Source organism: Hyla sarda, chromosome 8 (genome assembly GCF_029499605.1).
Source record: "Hyla sarda isolate aHylSar1 chromosome 8, aHylSar1.hap1, whole genome shotgun sequence".
Taxonomy (NCBI): Eukaryota; Metazoa; Chordata; class Amphibia; order Anura; family Hylidae; genus Hyla; species Hyla sarda.
The window spans coordinates 117935327-117959184 of NC_079196.1; the positions used below are offsets into that span (position 1 = coordinate 117935327).

General features: G+C 43.3%; 14 pseudogenes; all 14 read left to right on the forward strand.

The window, feature by feature from the left end:
- The first annotated feature begins 360 nt into the window (after positions 1-360).
- LOC130288133 (U2 spliceosomal RNA) lies at positions 361-625 on the forward strand (annotated as a pseudogene).
- A 1458-nt stretch (positions 626-2083) lies between these two features.
- LOC130288134 (U2 spliceosomal RNA) lies at positions 2084-2348 on the forward strand (annotated as a pseudogene).
- Positions 2349-3820: 1472 nt separating this feature from the next.
- On the forward strand, positions 3821-4085 carry LOC130288198 (U2 spliceosomal RNA; annotated as a pseudogene).
- Positions 4086-5549: 1464 nt separating this feature from the next.
- LOC130288199 (U2 spliceosomal RNA) lies at positions 5550-5814 on the forward strand (annotated as a pseudogene).
- Positions 5815-7278: 1464 nt separating this feature from the next.
- LOC130287408 (U2 spliceosomal RNA) lies at positions 7279-7542 on the forward strand (annotated as a pseudogene).
- A 1464-nt stretch (positions 7543-9006) lies between these two features.
- On the forward strand, positions 9007-9270 carry LOC130287409 (U2 spliceosomal RNA; annotated as a pseudogene).
- A 1460-nt stretch (positions 9271-10730) lies between these two features.
- LOC130289766 (U2 spliceosomal RNA) lies at positions 10731-10994 on the forward strand (annotated as a pseudogene).
- A 1442-nt stretch (positions 10995-12436) lies between these two features.
- Positions 12437-12700, forward strand: LOC130289423 (U2 spliceosomal RNA; annotated as a pseudogene).
- Positions 12701-14155: 1455 nt separating this feature from the next.
- LOC130287410 (U2 spliceosomal RNA) lies at positions 14156-14419 on the forward strand (annotated as a pseudogene).
- Positions 14420-15885: 1466 nt separating this feature from the next.
- Positions 15886-16149, forward strand: LOC130287411 (U2 spliceosomal RNA; annotated as a pseudogene).
- A 1456-nt stretch (positions 16150-17605) lies between these two features.
- LOC130289777 (U2 spliceosomal RNA) lies at positions 17606-17869 on the forward strand (annotated as a pseudogene).
- A 1438-nt stretch (positions 17870-19307) lies between these two features.
- On the forward strand, positions 19308-19571 carry LOC130289424 (U2 spliceosomal RNA; annotated as a pseudogene).
- A 1455-nt stretch (positions 19572-21026) lies between these two features.
- LOC130287412 (U2 spliceosomal RNA) lies at positions 21027-21290 on the forward strand (annotated as a pseudogene).
- A 1465-nt stretch (positions 21291-22755) lies between these two features.
- Positions 22756-23019, forward strand: LOC130287413 (U2 spliceosomal RNA; annotated as a pseudogene).
- Positions 23020-23858: the final 839 nt, after the last annotated feature.

Genomic DNA, 23858 nt, shown 5'->3' on the forward strand with positions numbered 1-23858 from the left:
CCAGTGGGGTAACTAGAGACAGGCAGGCAGCTATGTGCAACAAAGGTAGGCGTGTTGTTTTCAAATGCAGATCTGAAATATTGTCTTATATGCAAGAGGAGGAGTGATGGGGGTTCAGGCAAAAGCCAGGCTATGGATTGCATTGCTAAATGCTCCATCAGAGTGCAATGGTCGCCTGTCCTTTTTTTAAGTGATGATGTGGGTTTAGCCTGTGCTGTATGTATGTATGTATGGGTGGCTGACTGCCACCCACCCAGAGAGTGTATGGGAGTCTGGTTGGCTGCCAGCCTTCCTTCCATTCCTATGAGTAATGTGAGTGCTCATGAAGGGGACATGGTTGGGTCCACCCCTTTCCCGGTTATCCCCTCTAGGCCTTTTGGCTTAGATCAAGTGTAAAAAAAGAAAGGATCTTGCGACAGATCGCATCCTGAGGCACGTTTTTTTTTTGTGTGAATACTTGCACTTGGGTGACTTGTGAGCACATACTGATACATACGTTCCCTATCTGGGGACCATAAATTAAATGGATTTTTGAGAAAGGGAGCTGATTTGGAAGCTTGCTTCTGTCGCCCTATGCATTGACCCGATGTGGCAGTATCTTCGGGTAGTGAACAGTGCACCACCCCATTCCAGTGTTAAACAAGAAAGATTCTCATTTAATCCTCCGTGGGTGAGAATTTGAGTTTGAGAATTGGAGACCAAAATGATGAGTTGCACTGACTGGTTTATGAACGTCTATTCATTTAGCGTTTTAATGACCATGTTTGCACACTGATTGGTGTAAAAAAATAAAATAAAACTAAATAATAATAATCTAGCACACCTGTGCAGGTTTGACATGACATGACAGGTAGCTGTCTTGTGGGTGGTGCTGAATCCTGTTAAATGACATGAGGGTCTCATGCCTATACACAAGGGTGTGTCATTGCTGTTGCTTGACCATGCATTGGTTTCTGTGGTCAGTGAATGATAAAAACAAAATTTACCATCCATTGATGGATGGGAAATCCGCCATGAGGCATTTGTTTTTAGAAACTGCTGCTCACAACCAATGTTGCAATGGAGTGTCTCCATCTGCTGGTGGTATTGGAAAGGCATTAGTGCTATGACAGGGTCTGAAGAAGAAGAAGAAGAAGACGGAAAAAAATATATATAAAAAGAAAAAGAGAGAGAGAGACTGACTTAGTGAGCGAGTGAGTGAGAGAGTGAGAGTGAGTGAGAGTGAATGAGTGAGTGAGTGATTGAGTGAGTGAGTGAGTGAGAACAAATGAGTTAAAGCAAGTGAGTGAGAGAGATCGAATGAATGAAAGTCTGAATGACAGAAAGAAAAAAGGATGAAGAAAGAAGCATGAAGAAAAAAAAATGTATATGGAGTTGCTGACATGAGTGCAATCTACAAAGCCGTTGAGGCTGATCCTCATGGGAGGATTATTGCACCAGGACCCTTAGCACTTTTAAAATGCCATTCAATGCCACGGGCTAGATGTAAACTGCAGATGACCATGTTGTGGTAGTTACCATGGATACCCAAGTGATGTGTGAGCTAACACATAGGCCCAACAGATTCCAAGAAGGCCAGAATCACCAGCGGCACCACCATCGATTGTCAGGTCATCCGGATTCAGCAAATACCAGAGTCCAAAATGATGCAGGTTTATACTGTTAATTTTCAGTTTATCGTTACAGTTGGTGTTATTCCATGTCGGAAGGGACGCAGCTACAGCCAGTGGGGTAACTAGAGACAGGCAGGCAGCTATGTGCAACAAAGGTAGGCGTGTTGTTTTCATATGCAGATCTGAAATATTGTCTTATATGCAAGAGGAGGAGTGATGGGGGTTCAGGCAAAAGCCAGGCTATGGATTGCATTGCTAAATGCTCCATCAGAGTGCAATGGTCGCCTGTCCTTTTTTTAAGTGATGATGTGGGTTTAGCCTGTGCTGTATGTATGTATGTATGGGTGGCTGACTGCCACCCACCCAGAGAGTGTATGGGAGTCTGGTTGGCTGCCAGCCTTCCTTCCATTCCTATGAGTAATGTGAGTGCTCATGAAGGGGACATGGTTGGGTCCACCCCTTTCCCGGTTATCCCCTCTAGGCCTTTTGGCTTAGATCAAGTGTAAAAAAAGAAAGGATCTTGCGACAGATCGCATCCTGAGGCACGTTTTTTTTTTGTGTGAATACTTGCACTTGGGTGACTTGTGAGCACATACTGATACATACGTTCCCTATCTGGGGACCATAAATTAAATGGATTTTTGAGAAAGGGAGCTGATTTGGAAGCTTGCTTCTGTCGCCCTATGCATTGACCCGATGTGGCAGTATCTTCGGGTAGTGAACAGTGCACCACCCCATTCCAGTGTTAAACAAGAAAGATTCTCATTTAATCCTCCGTGGGTGAGAATTTGAGTTTGAGAATTGGAGACCAAAATGATGAGTTGCACTGACTGGTTTATGAACGTCTATTCATTTAGCGTTTTAATGACCATGTTTGCACACTGATTGGTGTAAAAAAATAAAATAAAACTAAATAATAATAATCTAGCACACCTGTGCAGGTTTGACATGACATGACAGGTAGCTGTCTTGTGGGTGGTGCTGAATCCTGTTAAATGACATGAGGGTCTCATGCCTATACACAAGGGTGTGTCATTGCTGTTGCTTGACCATGCATTGGTTTCTGTGGTCAGTGAATGATAAAAACAAAATTTACCATCCATTGATGGATGGGAAATCCGCCATGAGGCATTTGTTTTTAGAAACTGCTGCTCACAACCAATGTTGCAATGGAGTGTCTCCATCTGCTGGTGGTATTGGAAAGGCATTAGTGCTATGACAGGGTCTGAAGAAGAAGAAGAAGAAGAAGAAGAAGAAGACGGAAAAAAATATATATAAAAAGAAAAAGAGAGAGAGAGAGAGAGACTGACTTAGTGAGCGAGTGAGTGAGAGAGTGAGAGTGAGTGAGAGTGAATGAGTGAGTGAGTGAGTGAGTGAGTGAGTGAGAACAAATGAGTTAAAGCAAGTGAGTGAGAGAGATCGAATGAATGAAAGTCTGAATGACAGAAAGAAAAAAGGATGAAGAAAGAAGCATGAAGAAAAAAAAATGTATATGGAGTTGCTGACATGAGTGCAATCTACAAAGCCGTTGAGGCTGATCCTCATGGGAGGATTATTGCACCAGGACCCTTAGCACTTTTAAAATGCCATTCAATGCCACGGGCTAGATGTAAACTGCAGATGACCATGTTGTGGTAGTTACCATGGATACCCAAGTGATGTGTGAGCTAACACATAGGCCCAACAGATTCCAAGAAGGCCAGAATCACCAGCGGCACCACCATCGATTGTCAGGTCACCCGGATTCAGCAAATACCAGAGTCCAAAATGATGCAGGTTTATACTGTTAATTTTCAGTTTATCGTTACAGTTGGTGTTATTCCATGTCGGAAGGGACGCAGCTACAGCCAGTGGGGTAACTAGAGACAGGCAGGCAGCTATGTGCAACAAAGGTAGGCGTGTTGTTTTCATATGCAGATCTGAAATATTGTCTTATATGCAAGAGGAGGAGTGATGGGGGTTCAGGAAAAAGCCAGGCTATGGATTGCATTGCTAAATGCTCCATCAGAGTGCAATGGTCGCCTGTCCTTTTTTTAAGTGATGATGTGGGTTTAGCCTGTGCTGTATGTATGTATGTATGGGTGGCTGACTGCCACCCACCCAGAGAGTGTATGGGAGTCTGGTTGGCTGCCAGCCTTCCTTCCATTCCTATGAGTAATGTGAGTGCTCATGAAGGGGACATGGTTGGGTCCACCCCTTTCCCGGTTATCCCCTCTAGGCCTTTTGGCTTAGATCAAGTGTAAAAAAAGAAAGGATCTTGCGACAGATCGCATCCTGAGGCACGTCTTTTTTTTGTGTGAATACTTGCACTTGGGTGACTTGTGAGCACATACTGATACATACGTTCCCTATCTGGGGACCATAAATTAAATGGATTTTTGAGAAAGGGAGCTGATTTGGAAGCTTGCTTCTGTCGCCCTATGCATTGACCCGATGTGGCAGTATCTTCGGGTAGTGAACAGTGCACCACCCCATTCCAGTGTTAAACAAGAAAGATTCTCATTTAATCCTCCGTGGGTGAGAATTTGAGTTTGAGAATTGGAGACCAAAATGATGAGTTGCACTGACTGGTTTATGAACGTCTATTCATTTAGCGTTTTAATGACCATGTTTGCACACTGATTGGTGTAAAAAAATAAAATAAAACTAAATAATAATAATCTAGCACACCTGTGCAGGTTTGACATGACATGACAGGTAGCTGTCTTGTGGGTGGTGCTGAATCCTGTTAAATGACATGAGGGTCTCATGCCTATACACAAGGGTGTGTCATTGCTGTTGCTTGACCATGCATTGGTTTCTGTGGTCAGTGAATGATAAAAACAAAATTTACCATCCATTGATGGATGGGAAATCCGCCATGAGGCATTTGTTTTTAGAAACTGCTGCTCACAACCAATGTTGCAATGGAGTGTCTCCATCTGCTGGTGGTATTGGAAAGGCATTAGTGCTATGACAGGGTCTGAAGAAGAAGAAGAAGAAGACGGAAAAAAATATATATAAAAAGAAAAAGAGAGAGAGAGAGACTGACTTAGTGAGCGAGTGAGTGAGAGAGTGAGAGTGAGTGAGAGTGAATGAGTGAGTGAGTGATTGAGTGAGTGAGTGAGTGAGTGAGAACAAATGAGTTAAATCAAGTGAGTGAGAGAGATCGAATGAATGAAAGTCTGAATGACAGAAAGAAAAAAGGATGAAGAAAGAAGCATGAAGAAAAAAAAATGTATATGGAGTTGCTGACATGAGTGCAATCTACAAAGCCGTTGAGGCTGATCCTCATGGAAGGATTATTGCACCAGGACCCTTAGCACTTTTAAAATGCCATTCAATGCCACGGGCTAGATGTAAACTGTAGATGACCATGTTGTGGTAGTTACCATGGATACCCAAGTGATGTGTGAGCTAACACATAGGCCCAACAGATTCCAAGAAGGCCAGAATCACCAGCGGCACCACCATCGATTGTCAGGTCACCCGGATTCAGCAAATACCAGAGTCCAAAATGATGCAGGTTTATACTGTTAATTTTCAGTTTATCGTTACAGTTGGTGTTATTCCATGTCGGAAGGGACGCAGCTACAGCCAGTGGGGTAACTAGAGACAGGCAGGCAGCTATGTGCAACAAAGGTAGGCGTGTTGTTTTCATATGCAGATCTGAAATATTGTCTTATATGCAAGAGGAGGAGTGATGGGGGTTCAGGCAAAAGCCAGGCTATGGATTGCATTGCTAAATGCTCCATCAGAGTGCAATGGTCGCCTGTCCTTTTTTTAAGTGATGATGTGGGTTTAGCCTGTGCTGTATGTATGTATGTATGGGTGGCTGACTGCCACCCACCCAGAGAGTGTATGGGAGTCTGGTTGGCTGCCAGCCTTCCTTCCATTCCTATGAGTAATGTGAGTGCTCATGAAGGGGACATGGTTGGGTCCACCCCTTTCCCGGTTATCCCCTCTAGGCCTTTTGGCTTAGATCAAGTGTAAAAAAAGAAAGGATCTTGCGACAGATCGCATCCTGAGGCACGTCTTTTTTTTGTGTGAATACTTGCACTTGGGTGACTTGTGAGCACATACTGATACATACGTTCCCTATCTGGGGACCATAAATTAAATGGATTTTTGAGAAAGGGAGCTGATTTGGAAGCTTGCTTCTGTCGCCCTATGCATTGACCCGATGTGGCAGTATCTTCGGGTAGTGAACAGTGCACCACCCCATTCCAGTGTTAAACAAGAAAGATTCTCATTTAATCCTCCGTGGGTGAGAATTTGAGTTTGAGAATTGGAGACCAAAATGATGAGTTGCACTGACTGGTTTATGAACGTCTATTCATTTAGCGTTTTAATGACCATGTTTGCACACTGATTGGTGTAAAAAAATAAAATAAAACTAAATAATAATAATCTAGCACACCTGTGCAGGTTTGACATGACATGACAGGTAGCTGTCTTGTGGGTGGTGCTGAATCCTGTTAAATGACATGAGGGTCTCATGCCTATACACAAGGGTGTGTCATTGCTGTTGCTTGACCATGCATTGGTTTCTGTGGTCAGTGAATGATAAAAACAAAATTTACCATCCATTGATGGATGGGAAATCCGCCATGAGGCATTTGTTTTTAGAAACTGCTGCTCACAACCAATGTTGCAATGGAGTGTCTCCATCTGCTGGTGGTATTGGAAAGGCATTAGTGCTATGACAGGGTCTGAAGAAGAAGAAGAAGAAGACGGAAAAAAATATATATAAAAAGAAAAAGAGAGAGAGAGAGACTGACTTAGTGAGCGAGTGAGTGAGAGAGTGAGAGTGAGTGAGAGTGAATGAGTGAGTGAGTGATTGAGTGAGTGAGTGAGTGAGTGAGAACAAATGAGTTAAAGCAAGTGAGTGAGAGAGATCGAATGAATGAAAGTCTGAATGACAGAAAGAAAAAAGGATGAAGAAAGAAGCATGAAGAAAAAAAAATGTATATGGAGTTGCTGACATGAGTGCAATCTACAAAGCCGTTGAGGCTGATCCTCATGGAAGGATTATTGCACCAGGACCCTTAGCACTTTTAAAATGCCATTCAATGCCACGGGCTAGATGTAAACTGTAGATGACCATGTTGTGGTAGTTACCATGGATACCCAAGTGATGTGTGAGCTAACACATAGGCCCAACAGATTCCAAGAAGGCCAGAATCACCAGCGGCACCACCATCGATTGTCAGGTCACCCGGATTCAGCAAATACCAGAGTCCAAAATGATGCAGGTTTATACTGTTAATTTTCAGTTTATCGTTACAGTTGGTGTTATTCCATGTCGGAAGGGACGCAGCTACAGCCAGTGGGGTAACTAGAGACAGGCAGGCAGCTATGTGCAACAAAGGTAGGCGTGTTGTTTTCATATGCAGATCTGAAATATTGTCTTATATGCAAGAGGAGGAGTGATGGGGGTTCAGGCAAAAGCCAGGCTATGGATTGCATTGCTAAATGCTCCATCAGAGTGCAATGGTCGCCTGTCCTTTTTTTAAGTGATGATGTGGGTTTAGCCTGTGCTGTATGTATGTATGTATGGGTGGCTGACTGCCACCCACCCAGAGAGTGTATGGGAGTCTGGTTGGCTGCCAGCCTTCCTTCCATTCCTATGAGTAATGTGAGTGCTCATGAAGGGGACATGGTTGGGTCCACCCCTTTCCCGGTTATCCCCTCTAGGCCTTTTGGCTTAGATCAAGTGTAAAAAAAGAAAGGATCTTGCGACAGATCGCATCCTGAGGCACGTTTTTTTTTGTGTGAATACTTGCACTTGGGTGACTTGTGAGCACATACTGATACATACGTTCCCTATCTGGGGACCATAAATTAAATGGATTTTTGAGAAAGGGAGCTGATTTGGAAGCTTGCTTCTGTCGCCCTATGCATTGACCCGATGTGGCAGTATCTTCGGGTAGTGAACAGTGCACCACCCCATTCCAGTGTTAAACAAGAAAGATTCTCATTTAATCCTCCGTGGGTGAGAATTTGAGTTTGAGAATTGGAGACCAAAATGATGAGTTGCACTGACTGGTTTATGAACGTCTATTCATTTAGCGTTTTAATGACTATGTTTGCACACTGATTGGTGTAAAAAAATAAAATAAAACTAAATAATAATAATGTAGCACACCTGTGCAGGTTTGACATGACATGACAGGTAGCTGTCTTGTGGGTGGTGCTGAATCCTGTTAAATGACATGAGGGTCTCATGCCTATACACAAGGGTGTGTCATTGCTGTTGCTTGACCATGCATTGGTTTCTGTGGTCAGTGAATGATAAAAACAAAATTTACCATCCATTGATGGATGGGAAATCCGCCATGAGGCATTTGTTTTTAGAAACTGCTGCTCACAACCAATGTTGCAATGGAGTGTCTCCATCTGCTGGTGGTATTGGAAAGGCATTAGTGCTATGACAGGGTCTGAAGAAGAAGAAGAAGAAGACGGAAAAAAATATATATAAAAAGAAAAAGAGAGAGAGAGAGAGAGACTGACTTAGTGAGCGAGTGAGTGAGAGAGTGAGAGTGAGTGAGAGTGAATGAGTGAGTGAGTGATTGAGTGAGTGAGTGAGTGAGAACAAATGAGTTAAAGCAAGTGAGTGAGAGAGATCGAATGAATGAAAGTCTGAATGACAGAAAGAAAAAAGGATGAAGAAAGAAGCATGAAGAAAAAAAAATGTATATGGAGTTGCTGACATGAGTGCAATCTACAAAGCCGTTGAGGCTGATCCTCATGGAAGGATTATTGCACCAGGACCCTTAGCACTTTTAAAATGCCATTCAATGCCACGGGCTAGATGTAAACTGCAGATGACCATGTTGTGGTAGTTACCATGGATACCCAAGTGATGTGTGAGCTAACACATAGGCCCAACAGATTCCAAGAAGGCCAGAATCACCAGCGGCACCACCATCGATTGTCAGGTCACCCGGATTCAGCAAATACCAGAGTCCAAAATGATGCAGGTTTATACTGTTAATTTTCAGTTTATCGTTACAGTTGGTGTTATTCCATGTCGGAAGGGACGCAGCTACAGCCAGTGGGGTAACTAGAGACAGGCAGGCAGCTATGTGCAACAAAGGTAGGCGTGTTGTTTTCATATGCAGATCTGAAATATTGTCTTATATGCAAGAGGAGGAGTGATGGGGGTTCAGGCAAAAGCCAGGCTATGGATTGCATTGCTAAATGCTCCATCAGAGTGCAATGGTCGCCTGTCCTTTTTTTAAGTGATGATGTGGGTTTAGCCTGTGCTGTATGTATGTATGTATGGGTGGCTGACTGCCACCCACCCAGAGAGTGTATGGGAGTCTGGTTGGCTGCCAGCCTTCCTTCCATTCCTATGAGTAATGTGAGTGCTCATGAAGGGGACATGGTTGGGTCCACCCCTTTCCCGGTTATCCCCTCTAGGCCTTTTGGCTTAGATCAAGTGTAAAAAAAGAAAGGATCTTGCGACAGATCGCATCCTGAGGCACGTTTTTTTTTGTGTGAATACTTGCACTTGGGTGACTTGTGAGCACATACTGATACATACGTTCCCTATCTGGGGACCATAAATTAAATGGATTTTTGAGAAAGGGAGCTGATTTGGAAGCTTGCTTCTGTCGCCCTATGCATTGACCCGATGTGGCAGTATCTTCGGGTAGTGAACAGTGCACCACCCCATTCCAGTGTTAAACAAGAAAGATTCTCATTTAATCCTCCGTGGGTGAGAATTTGAGTTTGAGAATTGGAGACCAAAATGATGAGTTGCACTGACTGGTTTATGAACGTCTATTCATTTAGCGTTTTAATGACCATGTTTGCACACTGATTGGTGTAAAAAAATAAAATAAAACTAAATAATAATAATCTAGCACACCTGTGCAGGTTTGACATGACATGACAGGTAGCTGTCTTGTGGGTGGTGCTGAATCCTGTTAAATGACATGAGGGTCTCATGCCTATACACAAGGGTGTGTCATTGCTGTTGCTTGACCATGCATTGGTTTCTGTGGTCAGTGAATGATAAAAACAAAATTTACCATCCATTGATGGATGGGAAATCCGCCATGAGGCATTTGTTTTTAGAAACTGCTGCTCACAACCAATGTTGCAATGGAGTGTCTCCATCTGCTGGTGGTATTGGAAAGGCATTAGTGCTATGACAGGGTCTGAAGAAGAAGAAGAAGAAGACGGAAAAAAATATATATAAAAAGAAAAAGAGAGAGAGAGAGAGAGAGACTGACTTAGTGAGCGAGTGAGTGAGAGAGTGAGAGTGAGTGAATGAGTGAGTGAGTGATTGAGTGAGTGAGTGAGTGAGAACAAATGAGTTAAAGCAAGTAAGTGAGAGAGATCGAATGAATGAAAGTCTGAATGACAGAAAGAAAAAAGGATGAAGAAAGAAGCATGAAGAAAAAAAAATGTATATGGAGTTGCTGACATGAGTGCAATCTACAAAGCCGTTGAGGCTGATCCTCATGGGAGGATTATTGCACCAGGACCCTTAGCACTTTTAAAATGCCATTCAATGCCACGGGCTAGATGTAAACTGCAGATGACCATGTTGTGGTAGTTACCATGGATACCCAAGTGATGTGTGAGCTAACACATAGGCCCAACAGATTCCAAGAAGGCCAGAATCACCAGCGGCACCACCATCGATTGTCAGGTCACCCGGATTCAGCAAATACCAGAGTCCAAAATGATGCAGGTTTATACTGTTAATTTTCAGTTTATCGTTACAGTTGGTGTTATTCCATGTCGGAAGGGACGCAGCTACAGCCAGTGGGGTAACTAGAGACAGGCAGGCAGCTATGTGCAACAAAGGTAGGCGTGTTGTTTTCATATGCAGATCTGAAATATTGTCTTATATGCAAGAGGAGGAGTGATGGGGGTTCAGGCAAAAGCCAGGCTATGGATTGCATTGCTAAATGCTCCATCAGAGTGCAATGGTCGCCTGTCCTTTTTTTAAGTGATGATGTGGGTTTAGCCTGTGCTGTATGTATGTATGTATGGGTGGCTGACTGCCACCCACCCAGAGAGTGTATGGGAGTCTGGTTGGCTGCCAGCCTTCCTTCCATTCCTATGAGTAATGTGAGTGCTCATGAAGGGGACATGGTTGGGTCCACCCCTTTCCCGGTTATCCCCTCTAGGCCTTTTGGCTTAGATCAAGTGTAAAAAAAGAAAGGATCTTGCGACAGATCGCATCCTGAGGCACTTTTTTTTTTGTGTGAATACTTGCACTTGGGTGACTTGTGAGCACATACTGATACATACGTTCCCTATCTGGGGACCATAAATTAAATGGATTTTTGAGAAAGGGAGCTGATTTGGAAGCTTGCTTCTGTCGCCCTATGCATTGACCCGATGTGGCAGTATCTTCGGGTAGTGAACAGTGCACCACCCCATTCCAGTGTTAAACAAGAAAGATTCTCATTTAATCCTCCGTGGGTGAGAATTTGAGTTTGAGAATTGGAGACCAAAATGATGAGTTGCACTGACTGGTTTATGAACGTCTATTCATTTAGCGTTTTAATGACCATGTTTGCACACTGATTGGTGTAAAAAAATAAAATAAAACTAAATAATAATAATCTAGCACACCTGTGCAGGTTTGACATGACATGACAGGTAGCTGTCTTGTGGGTGGTGCTGAATCCTGTTATATGACATGAGGGTCTCATGCCTATACACAAGGGTGTGTCATTGCTGTTGCTTGACCATGCATTGGTTTCTGTGGTCAGTGAATGATAAAAACAAAATTTACCATCCATTGATGGATGGGAAATCCGCCATGAGGCATTTGTTTTTAGAAACTGCTGCTCACAACCAATGTTGCAATGGAGTGTCTCCATCTGCTGGTGGTATTGGAAAGGCATTAGTGCTATGACAGGGTCTGAAGAAGAAGAAGAAGAAGACGGAAAAAAATATATATAAAAAGAAAAAGAGAGAGAGAGAGAGAGACTGACTTAGTGAGTGAGAGTGAATGAGTGAGTGAGTGATTGAGTGAGTGAGTGAGTGAGTGAGAACAAATGAGTTAAAGCAAGTGAGTGAGAGAGATCGAATGAATGAAAGTCTGAATGACAGAAAGAAAAAAGGATGAGGAAAGAAGCATGAAGAAAAAAAAATGTATATGGAGTTGCTGACATGAGTGCAATCTACAAAGCCGTTGAGGCTGATCCTCATGGAAGGATTATTGCACCAGGACCCTTAGCACTTTTAAAATGCCATTCAATGCCACGGGCTAGATGTAAACTGCAGATGACCATGTTGTGGTAGTTACCATGGATACCCAAGTGATGTGTGAGCTAACACATAGGCCCAACAGATTCCAAGAAGGCCAGAATCACCAGCGGCACCACCATCGATTGTCAGGTCACCCGGATTCAGCAAATACCAGAGTCCAAAATGATGCAGGTTTATACTGTTAATTTTCAGTTTATCGTTACAGTTGGTGTTATTCCATGTCGGAAGGGACGCAGCTACAGCCAGTGGGGTAACTAGAGACAGGCAGGCAGCTATGTGCAACAAAGGTAGGCGTGTTGTTTTCATATGCAGATCTGAAATATTGTCTTATATGCAAGAGGAGGAGTGATGGGGGTTCAGGCAAAAGCCAGGCTATGGATTGCATTGCTAAATGCTCCATCAGAGTGCAATGGTCGCCTGTCCTTTTTTTAAGTGATGATGTGGGTTTAGCCTGTGCTGTATGTATGTATGTATGGGTGGCTGACTGCCACCCACCCAGAGAGTGTATGGGAGTCTGGTTGGCTGCCAGCCTTCCTTCCATTCCTATGAGTAATGTGAGTGCTCATGAAGGGGACATTGTTGGGTCCACCCCTTTCCCGGTTATCCCCTCTAGGCCTTTTGGCTTAGATCAAGTGTAAAAAAAGAAAGGATCTTGCGACAGATCGCATCCTGAGGCACGTTTTTTTTTGTGTGAATACTTGCACTTGGGTGACTTGTGAGCACATACTGATACATACGTTCCCTATCTGGGGACCATAAATGAAATGGATTTTTGAGAAAGGGAGCTGATTTGGAAGCTTGCTTCTGTCGCCCTATGCATTGACCCGATGTGGCAGTATCTTCGGGTAGTGAACAGTGCACCACCCCATTCCAGTGTTAAACAAGAAAGATTCTCATTTAATCCTCCGTGGGTGAGAATTTGAGTTTGAGAATTGGAGACCAAAATGATGAGTTGCACTGACTGGTTTATGAACGTCTATTCATTTAGCGTTTTAATGACCATGTTTGCACACTGATTGGTGTAAAAAAATAAAATAAAACTAAATAATAATAATCTAGCACACCTGTGCAGGTTTGACATGACATGACAGGTAGCTGTCTTGTGGGTGGTGCTGAATCCTGTTAAATGACATGAGGGTCTCATGCCTATACACAAGGGTGTGTCATTGCTGTTGCTTGACCATGCATTGGTTTCTGTGGTCAGTGAATGATAAAAACAAAATTTACCATCCATTGATGGATGGGAAATCCGCCATGAGGCATTTGTTTTTAGAAACTGCTGCTCACAACCAATGTTGCAATGGAGTGTCTCCATCTGCTGGTGGTATTGGAAAGGCATTAGTGCTATGACAGGGTCTGAAGAAGAAGAAGAAGACGGAAAAAAATATATATAAAAAGAAAAAGAGAGAGAGAGAGAGAGACTGACTTAGTGAGCGAGTGAGTGAGAGAGTGAGAGTGAATGAGTGAGTGAGTGATTGAGTGAGTGAGTGAGTGAGTGAGAACAAATGAGTTAAAGCAAGTGAGTGAGAGAGATTGAATGAATGAAAGTCTGAATGACAGAAAGAAAAAAGGATGAAGAAAGAAGCATGAAGAAAAAAAAATGTATATGGAGTTGCTGACATGAGTGCAATCTACAAAGCCGTTGAGGCTGATCCTCATGGGAGGATTATTGCACCAGGACCCTTAGCACTTTTAAAATGCCATTCAATGCCACGGGCTAGATGTAAACTGCAGATGACCATGTTGTGGTAGTTACCATGGATACCCAAGTGATGTGTGAGCTAACACATAGGCCCAACAGATTCCAAGAAGGCCAGAATCACCAGCGGCACCACCATCGATTGTCAGGTCACCCGGATTCAGCAAATACCAGAGTCCAAAATGATGCAGGTTTATACTGTTAATTTTCAGTTTATCGTTACAGTTGGTGTTATTCCATGTCGGAAGGGACGCAGCTACAGCCAGTGGGGTAACTAGAGACAGGCAGGCAGCTATGTGCAACAAAGGTAGGCGTGTTGTTTTCATATGCAGATCTGAAATATTGTCTTATATGCAAGAGGAGGAGTGATGGGGGTTCAGGCAAAAGCCAGGCTATGGATTGCATTGCTAAATGCTCCATCAGAGTGCAATGGTCGCCTGTCCTTTTTTTAAGTGATGATGTGGGTTTAGCCTGTGCTGTATGTATGTATGTATGGGTGGCTGACTGCCACCCACCCAGAGAGTGTATGGGAGTCTGGTTGGCTGCCAGCCTTCCTTCCATTCCTATGAGTAATGTGAGTGCTCATGAAGGGGACATGGTTGGGTCCACCCCTTTCCCGGTTATCCCCTCTAGGCCTTTTGGCTTAGATCAAGTGTAAAAAAAGAAAGGATCTTGCGACAGATCGCATCCTGAGGCACGTTTTTTTTTGTGTGAATACTTGCACTTGGGTGACTTGTGAGCACATACTGATACATACGTTCCCTATCTGGGGACCATAAATTAAATGGATTTTTGAGAAAGGGAGCTGATTTGGAAGCTTGCTTCTGTCGCCCTATGCATTGACCCGATGTGGCAGTATCTTCGGGTAGTGAACAGTGCACCACCCCATTCCAGTGTTAAACAAGAAAGATTCTCATTTAATCCTCCGTGGGTGAGAATTTGAGTTTGAGAATTGGAGACCAAAATGATGAGTTGCACTGACTGGTTTATGAACGTCTATTCATTTAGCGTTTTAATGACCATGTTTGCACACTGATTGGTGTAAAAAAATAAAATAAAACTAAATAATAATAATCTAGCACACCTGTGCAGGTTTGACATGACATGACAGGTAGCTGTCTTGTGGGTGGTGCTGAATCCTGTTAAATGACATGAGGGTCTCATGCCTATACACAAGGGTGTGTCATTGCTGTTGCTTGACCATGCATTGGTTTCTGTGGTCAGTGAATGATAAAAACAAAATTTACCATCCATTGATGGATGGGAAATCCGCCATGAGGCATATGTTTTTAGAAACTGCTGCTCACAACCAATGTTGCAATGGAGTGTCTCCATCTGCTGGTGGTATTGGAAAGGCATTAGTGCTATGACAGGGTCTGAAGAAGAAGAAGAAGACGGAAAAAAATATATATAAAAAGAAAAAGAGAGAGAGAGAGAGAGACTGACTTAGTGAGCGAGTGAGTGAGAGAGTGAGAGTGAGTGAGAGTGAATGAGTGAGTGAGTGATTGAGTGAGTGAGTGAGTGAGTGAGAACAAATGAGTTAAAGCAAGTGAGTGAGAGAGATCGAATGAATGAAAGTCTGAATGACAGAAAGAAAAAAGGATGAAGAAAGAAGCATGAAGAAAAAAAAAATGTATATGGAGTTGCTGACATGAGTGCAATCTACAAAGCCGTTGAGGCTGATCCTCATGGGAGGATTATTGCACCAGGACCCTTAGCACTTTTAAAATGCCATTCAATGCCACAGGCTGATGTAAACTGCAGATGACCATGTTGTGGTAGTTACCATGGATACCCAAGTGATGTGTGAGCTAACACATAGGCCCAACAGATTCCAAGAAGGCCAGAATCACCAGCGGCACCACCATCGATTGTCAGGTCACCCGGATTCAGCAAATACCAGAGTCCAAAATGATGCAGGTTTATACTGTTAATTTTCAGTTTATCGTTACAGTTGGTGTTATTCCATGTCGGAAGGGACGCAGCTACAGCCAGTGGGGTAACTAGAGACAGGCAGGCAGCTATGTGCAACAAAGGTAGGCGTGTTGTTTTCATATGCAGATCTGAAATATTGTCTTATATGCAAGAGGAGGAGTGATGGGGGTTCAGGCAAAAGCCAGGCTATGGATTGCATTGCTAAATGCTCCATCAGAGTGCAATGGTCGCCTGTCCTTTTTTTTAAGTGATGATGTGGGTTTAGCCTGTGCTGTATGTATGTATGTATGGGTGGCTGACTGCCACCCACCCAGAGAGTGTATGGGAGTCTGGTTGGCTGCCAGCCTTCCTTCCATTCCTATGAGTAATGTGAGTGCTCATGAAGGGGACATGGTTGGGTCCACCCCTTTCCCGGTTATCCCCTCTAGGCCTTTTGGCTTAGATCAAGTGTAAAAAAAGAAAGGATCTTGCGACAGATCGCATCCTGAGGCACGTTTTTTTTTGTGTGAATACTTGCACTTGGGTGACTTGTGAGCACATACTGATACATACGTTCCCTATCTGGGGACCATAAATTAAATGGATTTTTGAGAAAGGGAGCTGATTTGGAAGCTTGCTTCTGTCGCCCTATGCATTGACCCGATGTGGCAGTATCTTCGGGTAGTGAACAGTGCACCACCCCATTCCAGTGTTAAACAAGAAAGATTCTCATTTAATCCTCCGTGGGTGAGAATTTGAGTTTGAGAATTGGAGACCAAAATGATGAGTTGCACTGACTGGTTTATGAACGTCTATTCATTTAGCGTTTTAATGACCATGTTTGCACACTGATTGGTGTAAAAAAATAAAATAAAACTAAATAATAATAATCTAGCACACCTGTGCAGGTTTGACATGACATGACAGGTAGCTGTCTTGTGGGTGGTGCTGAATCCTGTTAAATGACATGAGGGTCTCATGCCTATACACAAGGGTGTGTCATTGCTGTTGCTTGACCATGCATTGGTTTCTGTGGTCAGTGAATGATAAAAACAAAATTTACCATCCATTGATGGATGGGAAATCCGCCATGAGGCATTTGTTTTTAGAAACTGCTGCTCACAACCAATGTTGCAATGGAGTGTCTCCATCTGCTGGTGGTATTGGAAAGGCATTAGTGCTATGACAGGGTCTGAAGAAGAAGAAGAAGAAGACGGAAAAAAATATATATAAAAAGAAAAAGAGAGAGAGAGAGAGAGACTGACTTAGTGAGCGAGTGAGTGAGAGAGTGAGAGTGAGTGAGAGTGAGTGAGTGATTGAGTGAGTGAGTGAGTGAGAACAAATGAGTTAAAGCAAGTAAGTGAGAGAGATCGAATGAATGAAAGTCTGAATGACAGAAAGAAAAAAGGATGAAGAAAGAAGCATGAAGAAAAAAAAATGTATATGGAGTTGCTGACATGAGTGCAATCTACAAAGCCGTTGAGGCTGATCCTCATGGGAGGATTATTGCACCAGGACCCTTAGCACTTTTAAAATGCCATTCAATGCCACGGGCTAGATGTAAACTGCAGATGACCATGTTGTGGTAGTTACCATGGATACCCAAGTGATGTGTGAGCTAACACATAGGCCCAACAGATTCCAAGAAGGCCAGAATCACCAGCGGCACCACCATCGATTGTCAGGTCACCCGGATTCAGCAAATACCAGAGTCCAAAATGATGCAGGTTTATACTGTTAATTTTCAGTTTATCGTTACAGTTGGTGTTATTCCATGTCGGAAGGGACGCAGCTACAGCCAGTGGGGTAACTAGAGACAGGCAGGCAGCTATGTGCAACAAAGGTAGGCGTGTTGTTTTCATATGCAGATCTGAAATATTGTCTTATATGCAAGAGGAGGAGTGATGGGGGTTCAGGCAAAAGCCAGGCTATGGATTGCATTGCTAAATGCTCCATCAGAGTGCAATGGTCGCCTGTCCTTTTTTTAAGTGATGATGTGGGTTTAGCCTGTGCTGTATGTATGTATGTATGGGTGGCTGACTGCCACCCACCCAGAGAGTGTATGGGAGTCTGGTTGGCTGCCAGCCTTCCTTCCATTCCTATGAGTAATGTGAGTGCTCATGAAGGGGACATGGTTGGGTCCACCCCTTTCCCGGTTATCCCCTCTAGGCCTTTTGGCTTAGATCAAGTGTAAAAAAAGAAAGGATCTTGCGACAGATCGCATCCTGAGGCACTTTTTTTTTTGTGTGAATACTTGCACTTGGGTGACTTGTGAGCACATACTGATACATACGTTCCCTATCTGGGGACCATAAATTAAATGGATTTTTGAGAAAGGGAGCTGATTTGGAAGCTTGCTTCTGTCGCCCTATGCATTGACCCGATGTGGCAGTATCTTCGGGTAGTGAACAGTGCACCACCCCATTCCAGTGTTAAACAAGAAAGATTCTCATTTAATCCTCCGTGGGTGAGAATTTGAGTTTGAGAATTGGAGACCAAAATGATGAGTTGCACTGACTGGTTTATGAACGTCTATTCATTTAGCGTTTTAATGACCATGTTTGCACACTGATTGGTGTAAAAAAATAAAATAAAACTAAATAATAATAATCTAGCACACCTGTGCAGGTTTGACATGACATGACAGGTAGCTGTCTTGTGGGTGGTGCTGAATCCTGTTATATGACATGAGGGTCTCATGCCTATACACAAGGGTGTGTCATTGCTGTTGCTTGACCATGCATTGGTTTCTGTGGTCAGTGAATGATAAAAACAAAATTTACCATCCATTGATGGATGGGAAATCCGCCATGAGGCATTTGTTTTTAGAAACTGCTGCTCACAACCAATGTTGCAATGGAGTGTCTCCATCTGCTGGTGGTATTGGAAAGGCATTAGTGCTATGACAGGGTCTGAAGAAGAAGAAGAAGAAGACGGAAAAAAATATATATAAAAAGAAAAAGAGAGAGAGAGAGAGAGACTGACTTAGTGAGTGAGAGTGAATGAGTGAGTGAGTGATTGAGTGAGTGAGTGAGTGAGAACAAATGAGTTAAAGCAAGTGAGTGAGAGAGATCGAATGAATGAAAGTCTGAATGACAGAAAGAAAAAAGGATGAGGAAAGAAGCATGAAGAAAAAAAAATGTATATGGAGTTGCTGACATGAGTGCAATCTACAAAGCCGTTGAGGCTGATCCTCATGGAAGGATTATTGCACCAGGACCCTTAGCACTTTTAAAATGCCATTCAATGCCACGGGCTAGATGTAAACTGCAGATGACCATGTTGTGGTAGTTACCATGGATACCCAAGTGATGTGTGAGCTAACACATAGGCCCAACAGATTCCAAGAAGGCCAGAATCACCAGCGGCACCACCATCGATTGTCAGGTCACCCGGATTCAGCAAATACCAGAGTCCAAAATGATGCAGGTTTATACTGTTAATTTTCAGTTTATCGTTACAGTTGGTGTTATTCCATGTCGGAAGGGACGCAGCTACAGCCAGTGGGGTAACTAGAGACAGGCAGGCAGCTATGTGCAACAAAGGTAGGCGTGTTGTTTTCATATGCAGATCTGAAATATTGTCTTATATGCAAGAGGAGGAGTGATGGGGGTTCAGGCAAAAGCCAGGCTATGGATTGCATTGCTAAATGCTCCATCAGAGTGCAATGGTCGCCTGTCCTTTTTTTAAGTGATGATGTGGGTTTAGCCTGTGCTGTATGTATGTATGTATGGGTGGCTGACTGCCACCCACCCAGAGAGTGTATGGGAGTCTGGTTGGCTGCCAGCCTTCCTTCCATTCCTATGAGTAATGTGAGTGCTCATGAAGGGGACATTGTTGGGTCCACCCCTTTCCCGGTTATCCCCTCTAGGCCTTTTGGCTTAGATCAAGTGTAAAAAAAGAAAGGATCTTGCGACAGATCGCATCCTGAGGCACGTTTTTTTTTGTGTGAATACTTGCACTTGGGTGACTTGTGAGCACATACTGATACATACGTTCCCTATCTGGGGACCATAAATGAAATGGATTTTTGAGAAAGGGAGCTGATTTGGAAGCTTGCTTCTGTCGCCCTATGCATTGACCCGATGTGGCAGTATCTTCGGGTAGTGAACAGTGCACCACCCCATTCCAGTGTTAAACAAGAAAGATTCTCATTTAATCCTCCGTGGGTGAGAATTTGAGTTTGAGAATTGGAGACCAAAATGATGAGTTGCACTGACTGGTTTATGAACGTCTATTCATTTAGCGTTTTAATGACCATGTTTGCACACTGATTGGTGTAAAAAAATAAAATAAAACTAAATAATAATAATCTAGCACACCTGTGCAGGTTTGACATGACATGACAGGTAGCTGTCTTGTGGGTGGTGCTGAATCCTGTTAAATGACATGAGGGTCTCATGCCTATACACAAGGGTGTGTCATTGCTGTTGCTTGACCATGCATTGGTTTCTGTGGTCAGTGAATGATAAAAACAAAATTTACCATCCATTGATGGATGGGAAATCCGCCATGAGGCATTTGTTTTTAGAAACTGCTGCTCACAACCAATGTTGCAATGGAGTGTCTCCATCTGCTGGTGGTATTGGAAAGGCATTAGTGCTATGACAGGGTCTGAAGAAGAAGAAGAAGACGGAAAAAAATATATATAAAAAGAAAAAGAGAGAGAGAGAGAGAGACTGACTTAGTGAGCGAGTGAGTGAGAGAGTGAGAGTGAATGAGTGAGTGAGTGATTGAGTGAGTGAGTGAGTGAGTGAGAACAAATGAGTTAAAGCAAGTGAGTGAGAGAGATCGAATGAATGAAAGTCTGAATGACAGAAAGAAAAAAGGATGAAGAAAGAAGCATGAAGAAAAAAAAATGTATATGGAGTTGCTGACATGAGTGCAATCTACAAAGCCGTTGAGGCTGATCCTCATGGGAGGATTATTGCACCAGGACCCTTAGCACTTTTAAAATGCCATTCAATGCCACGGGCTAGATGTAAACTGCAGATGACCATGTTGTGGTAGTTACCATGGATACCCAAGTGATGTGTGAGCTAACACATAGGCCCAACAGATTCCAAGAAGGCCAGAATCACCAGCGGCACCACCATCGATTGTCAGGTCACCCGGATTCAGCAAATACCAGAGTCCAAAATGATGCAGGTTTATACTGTTAATTTTCAGTTTATCGTTACAGTTGGTGTTATTCCATGTCGGAAGGGACGCAGCTACAGCCAGTGGGGTAACTAGAGACAGGCAGGCAGCTATGTGCAACAAAGGTAGGCGTGTTGTTTTCATATGCAGATCTGAAATATTGTCTTATATGCAAGAGGAGGAGTGATGGGGGTTCAGGCAAAAGCCAGGCTATGGATTGCATTGCTAAATGCTCCATCAGAGTGCAATGGTCGCCTGTCCTTTTTTTAAGTGATGATGTGGGTTTAGCCTGTGCTGTATGTATGTATGTATGGGTGGCTGACTGCCACCCACCCAGAGAGTGTATGGGAGTCTGGTTGGCTGCCAGCCTTCCTTCCATTCCTATGAGTAATGTGAGTGCTCATGAAGGGGACATGGTTGGGTCCACCCCTTTCCCGGTTATCCCCTCTAGGCCTTTTGGCTTAGATCAAGTGTAAAAAAAGAAAGGATCTTGCGACAGATCGCATCCTGAGGCACGTTTTTTTTTGTGTGAATACTTGCACTTGGGTGACTTGTGAGCACATACTGATACATACGTTCCCTATCTGGGGACCATAAATTAAATGGATTTTTGAGAAAGGGAGCTGATTTGGAAGCTTGCTTCTGTCGCCCTATGCATTGACCCGATGTGGCAGTATCTTCGGGTAGTGAACAGTGCACCACCCCATTCCAGTGTTAAACAAGAAAGATTCTCATTTAATCCTCCGTGGGTGAGAATTTGAGTTTGAGAATTGGAGACCAAAATGATGAGTTGCACTGACTGGTTTATGAACGTCTATTCATTTAGCGTTTTAATGACCATGTTTGCACACTGATTGGTGTAAAAAAATAAAATAAAACTAAATAATAATAATCTAGCACACCTGTGCAGGTTTGACATGACATGACAGGTAGCTGTCTTGTGGGTGGTGCTGAATCCTGTTAAATGACATGAGGGTCTCATGCCTATACACAAGGGTGTGTCATTGCTGTTGCTTGACCATGCATTGGTTTCTGTGGTCAGTGAATGATAAAAACAAAATTTACCATCCATTGATGGATGGGAAATCCGCCATGAGGCATATGTTTTTAGAAACTGCTGCTCACAACCAATGTTGCAATGGAGTGTCTCCATCTGCTGGTGGTATTGGAAAGGCATTAGTGCTATGACAGGGTCTGAAGAAGAAGAAGAAGACGGAAAAAAATATATATAAAAAGAAAAAGAGAGAGAGAGAGAGAGACTGACTTAGTGAGCGAGTGAGTGAGAGAGTGAGAGTGAGTGAGAGTGAATGAGTGAGTGATTGATTGAGTGAGTGAGTGAGTGAGTGAGAACAAATGAGTTAAAGCAAGTGAGTGAGAGAGATCGAATGAATGAAAGTCTGAATGACAGAAAGAAAAAAGGATGAAGAAAGAAGCATGAAGAAAAAAAAAATGTATATGGAGTTGCTGACATGAGTGCAATCTACAAAGCCGTTGAGGCTGATCCTCATGGGAGGATTATTGCACCAGGACCCTTAGCACTTTTAAAATGCCATTCAATGCCACAGGCTGATGTAAACTGCAGATGACCATGTTGTGGTAGTTACCATGGATACCCAAGTGATGTGTGAGCTAACACATAGGCCCAACAGATTCCAAGAAGGCCAGAATCACCAGCGGCACCACCATCGATTGTCAGGTCACCCGGATTCAGCAAATACCAGAGTCCAAAATGATGCAGGTTTATACTGTTAATTTTCAGTTTATCGTTACAGTTGGTGTTATTCCATGTCGGAAGGGACGCAGCTACAGCCAGTGGGGTAACTAGAGACAGGCAGGCAGCTATGTGCAACAAAGGTAGGCGTGTTGTTTTCATATGCAGATCTGAAATATTGTCTTATATGCAAGAGGAGGAGTGATGGGGGTTCAGGCAAAAGCCAGGCTATGGATTGCATTGCTAAATGCTCCATCAGAGTGCAATGGTCGCCTGTCCTTTTTTTAAGTGATGATGTGGGTTTAGCCTGTGCTGTATGTATGTATGTATGGGTGGCTGACTGCCACCCACCCAGAGAGTGTATGGGAGTCTGGTTGGCTGCCAGCCTTCCTTCCATTCCTATGAGTAATGTGAGTGCTCATGAAGGGGACATGGTTGGGTCCACCCCTTTCCCGGTTATCCCCTCTAGGCCTTTTGGCTTAGATCAAGTGTAAAAAAAGAAAGGATCTTGCGACAGATCGCATCCTGAGGCACGTTTTTTTTTGTGTGAATACTTGCACTTGGGTGACTTGTGAGCACATACTGATACATACGTTCCCTATCTGGGGACCATAAATTAAATGGATTTTTGAGAAAGGGAGCTGATTTGGAAGCTTGCTTCTGTCGCCCTATGCATTGACCCGATGTGGCAGTATCTTCGGGTAGTGAACAGTGCACCACCCCATTCCAGTGTTAAACAAGAAAGATTCTCATTTAATCCTCCGTGGGTGAGAATTTGAGTTTGAGAATTGGAGACCAAAATGATGAGTTGCACTGACTGGTTTATGAACGTCTATTCATTTAGCGTTTTAATGACCATGTTTGCACACTGATTGGTGTAAAAAAATAAAATAAAACTAAATAATAATAATCTAGCACACCTGTGCAGGTTTGACATGACATGACAGGTAGCTGTCTTGTGGGTGGTGCTGAATCCTGTTAAATGACATGAGGGTCTCATGCCTATACACAAGGGTGTGTCATTGCTGTTGCTTGACCATGCATTGGTTTCTGTGGTCAGTGAATGATAAAAACAAAATTTACCATCCATTGATGGATGGGAAATCCGCCATGAGGCATTTGTTTTTAGAAACTGCTGCTCACAACCAATGTTGCAATGGAGTGTCTCCATCTGCTGGTGGTATTGGAAAGGCATTAGTGCTATGACAGGGTCTGAAGAAGAAGAAGAAGACGGAAAAAAATATATATAAAAAGAAAAAGAGAGAGAGAGAGAGAGACTGACTTAGTGAGCGAGTGAGTGAGAGAGTGAGAGTGAATGAGTGAGTGAGTGATTGAGTGAGTGAGTGAGTGAGTGAGAACAAATGAGTTAAAGCAAGTGAGTGAGAGAGATCGAATGAATGAAAGTCTGAATGACAGAAAGAAAAAAGGATGAAGAAAGAAGCATGAAGAAAAAAAAAATGTATATGGAGTTGCTGACATGAGTGCAATCTACAAAGCCGTTGAGGCTGATCCTCATGGGAGGATTATTGCACCAGGACCCTTAGCACTTTTAAAATGCCAT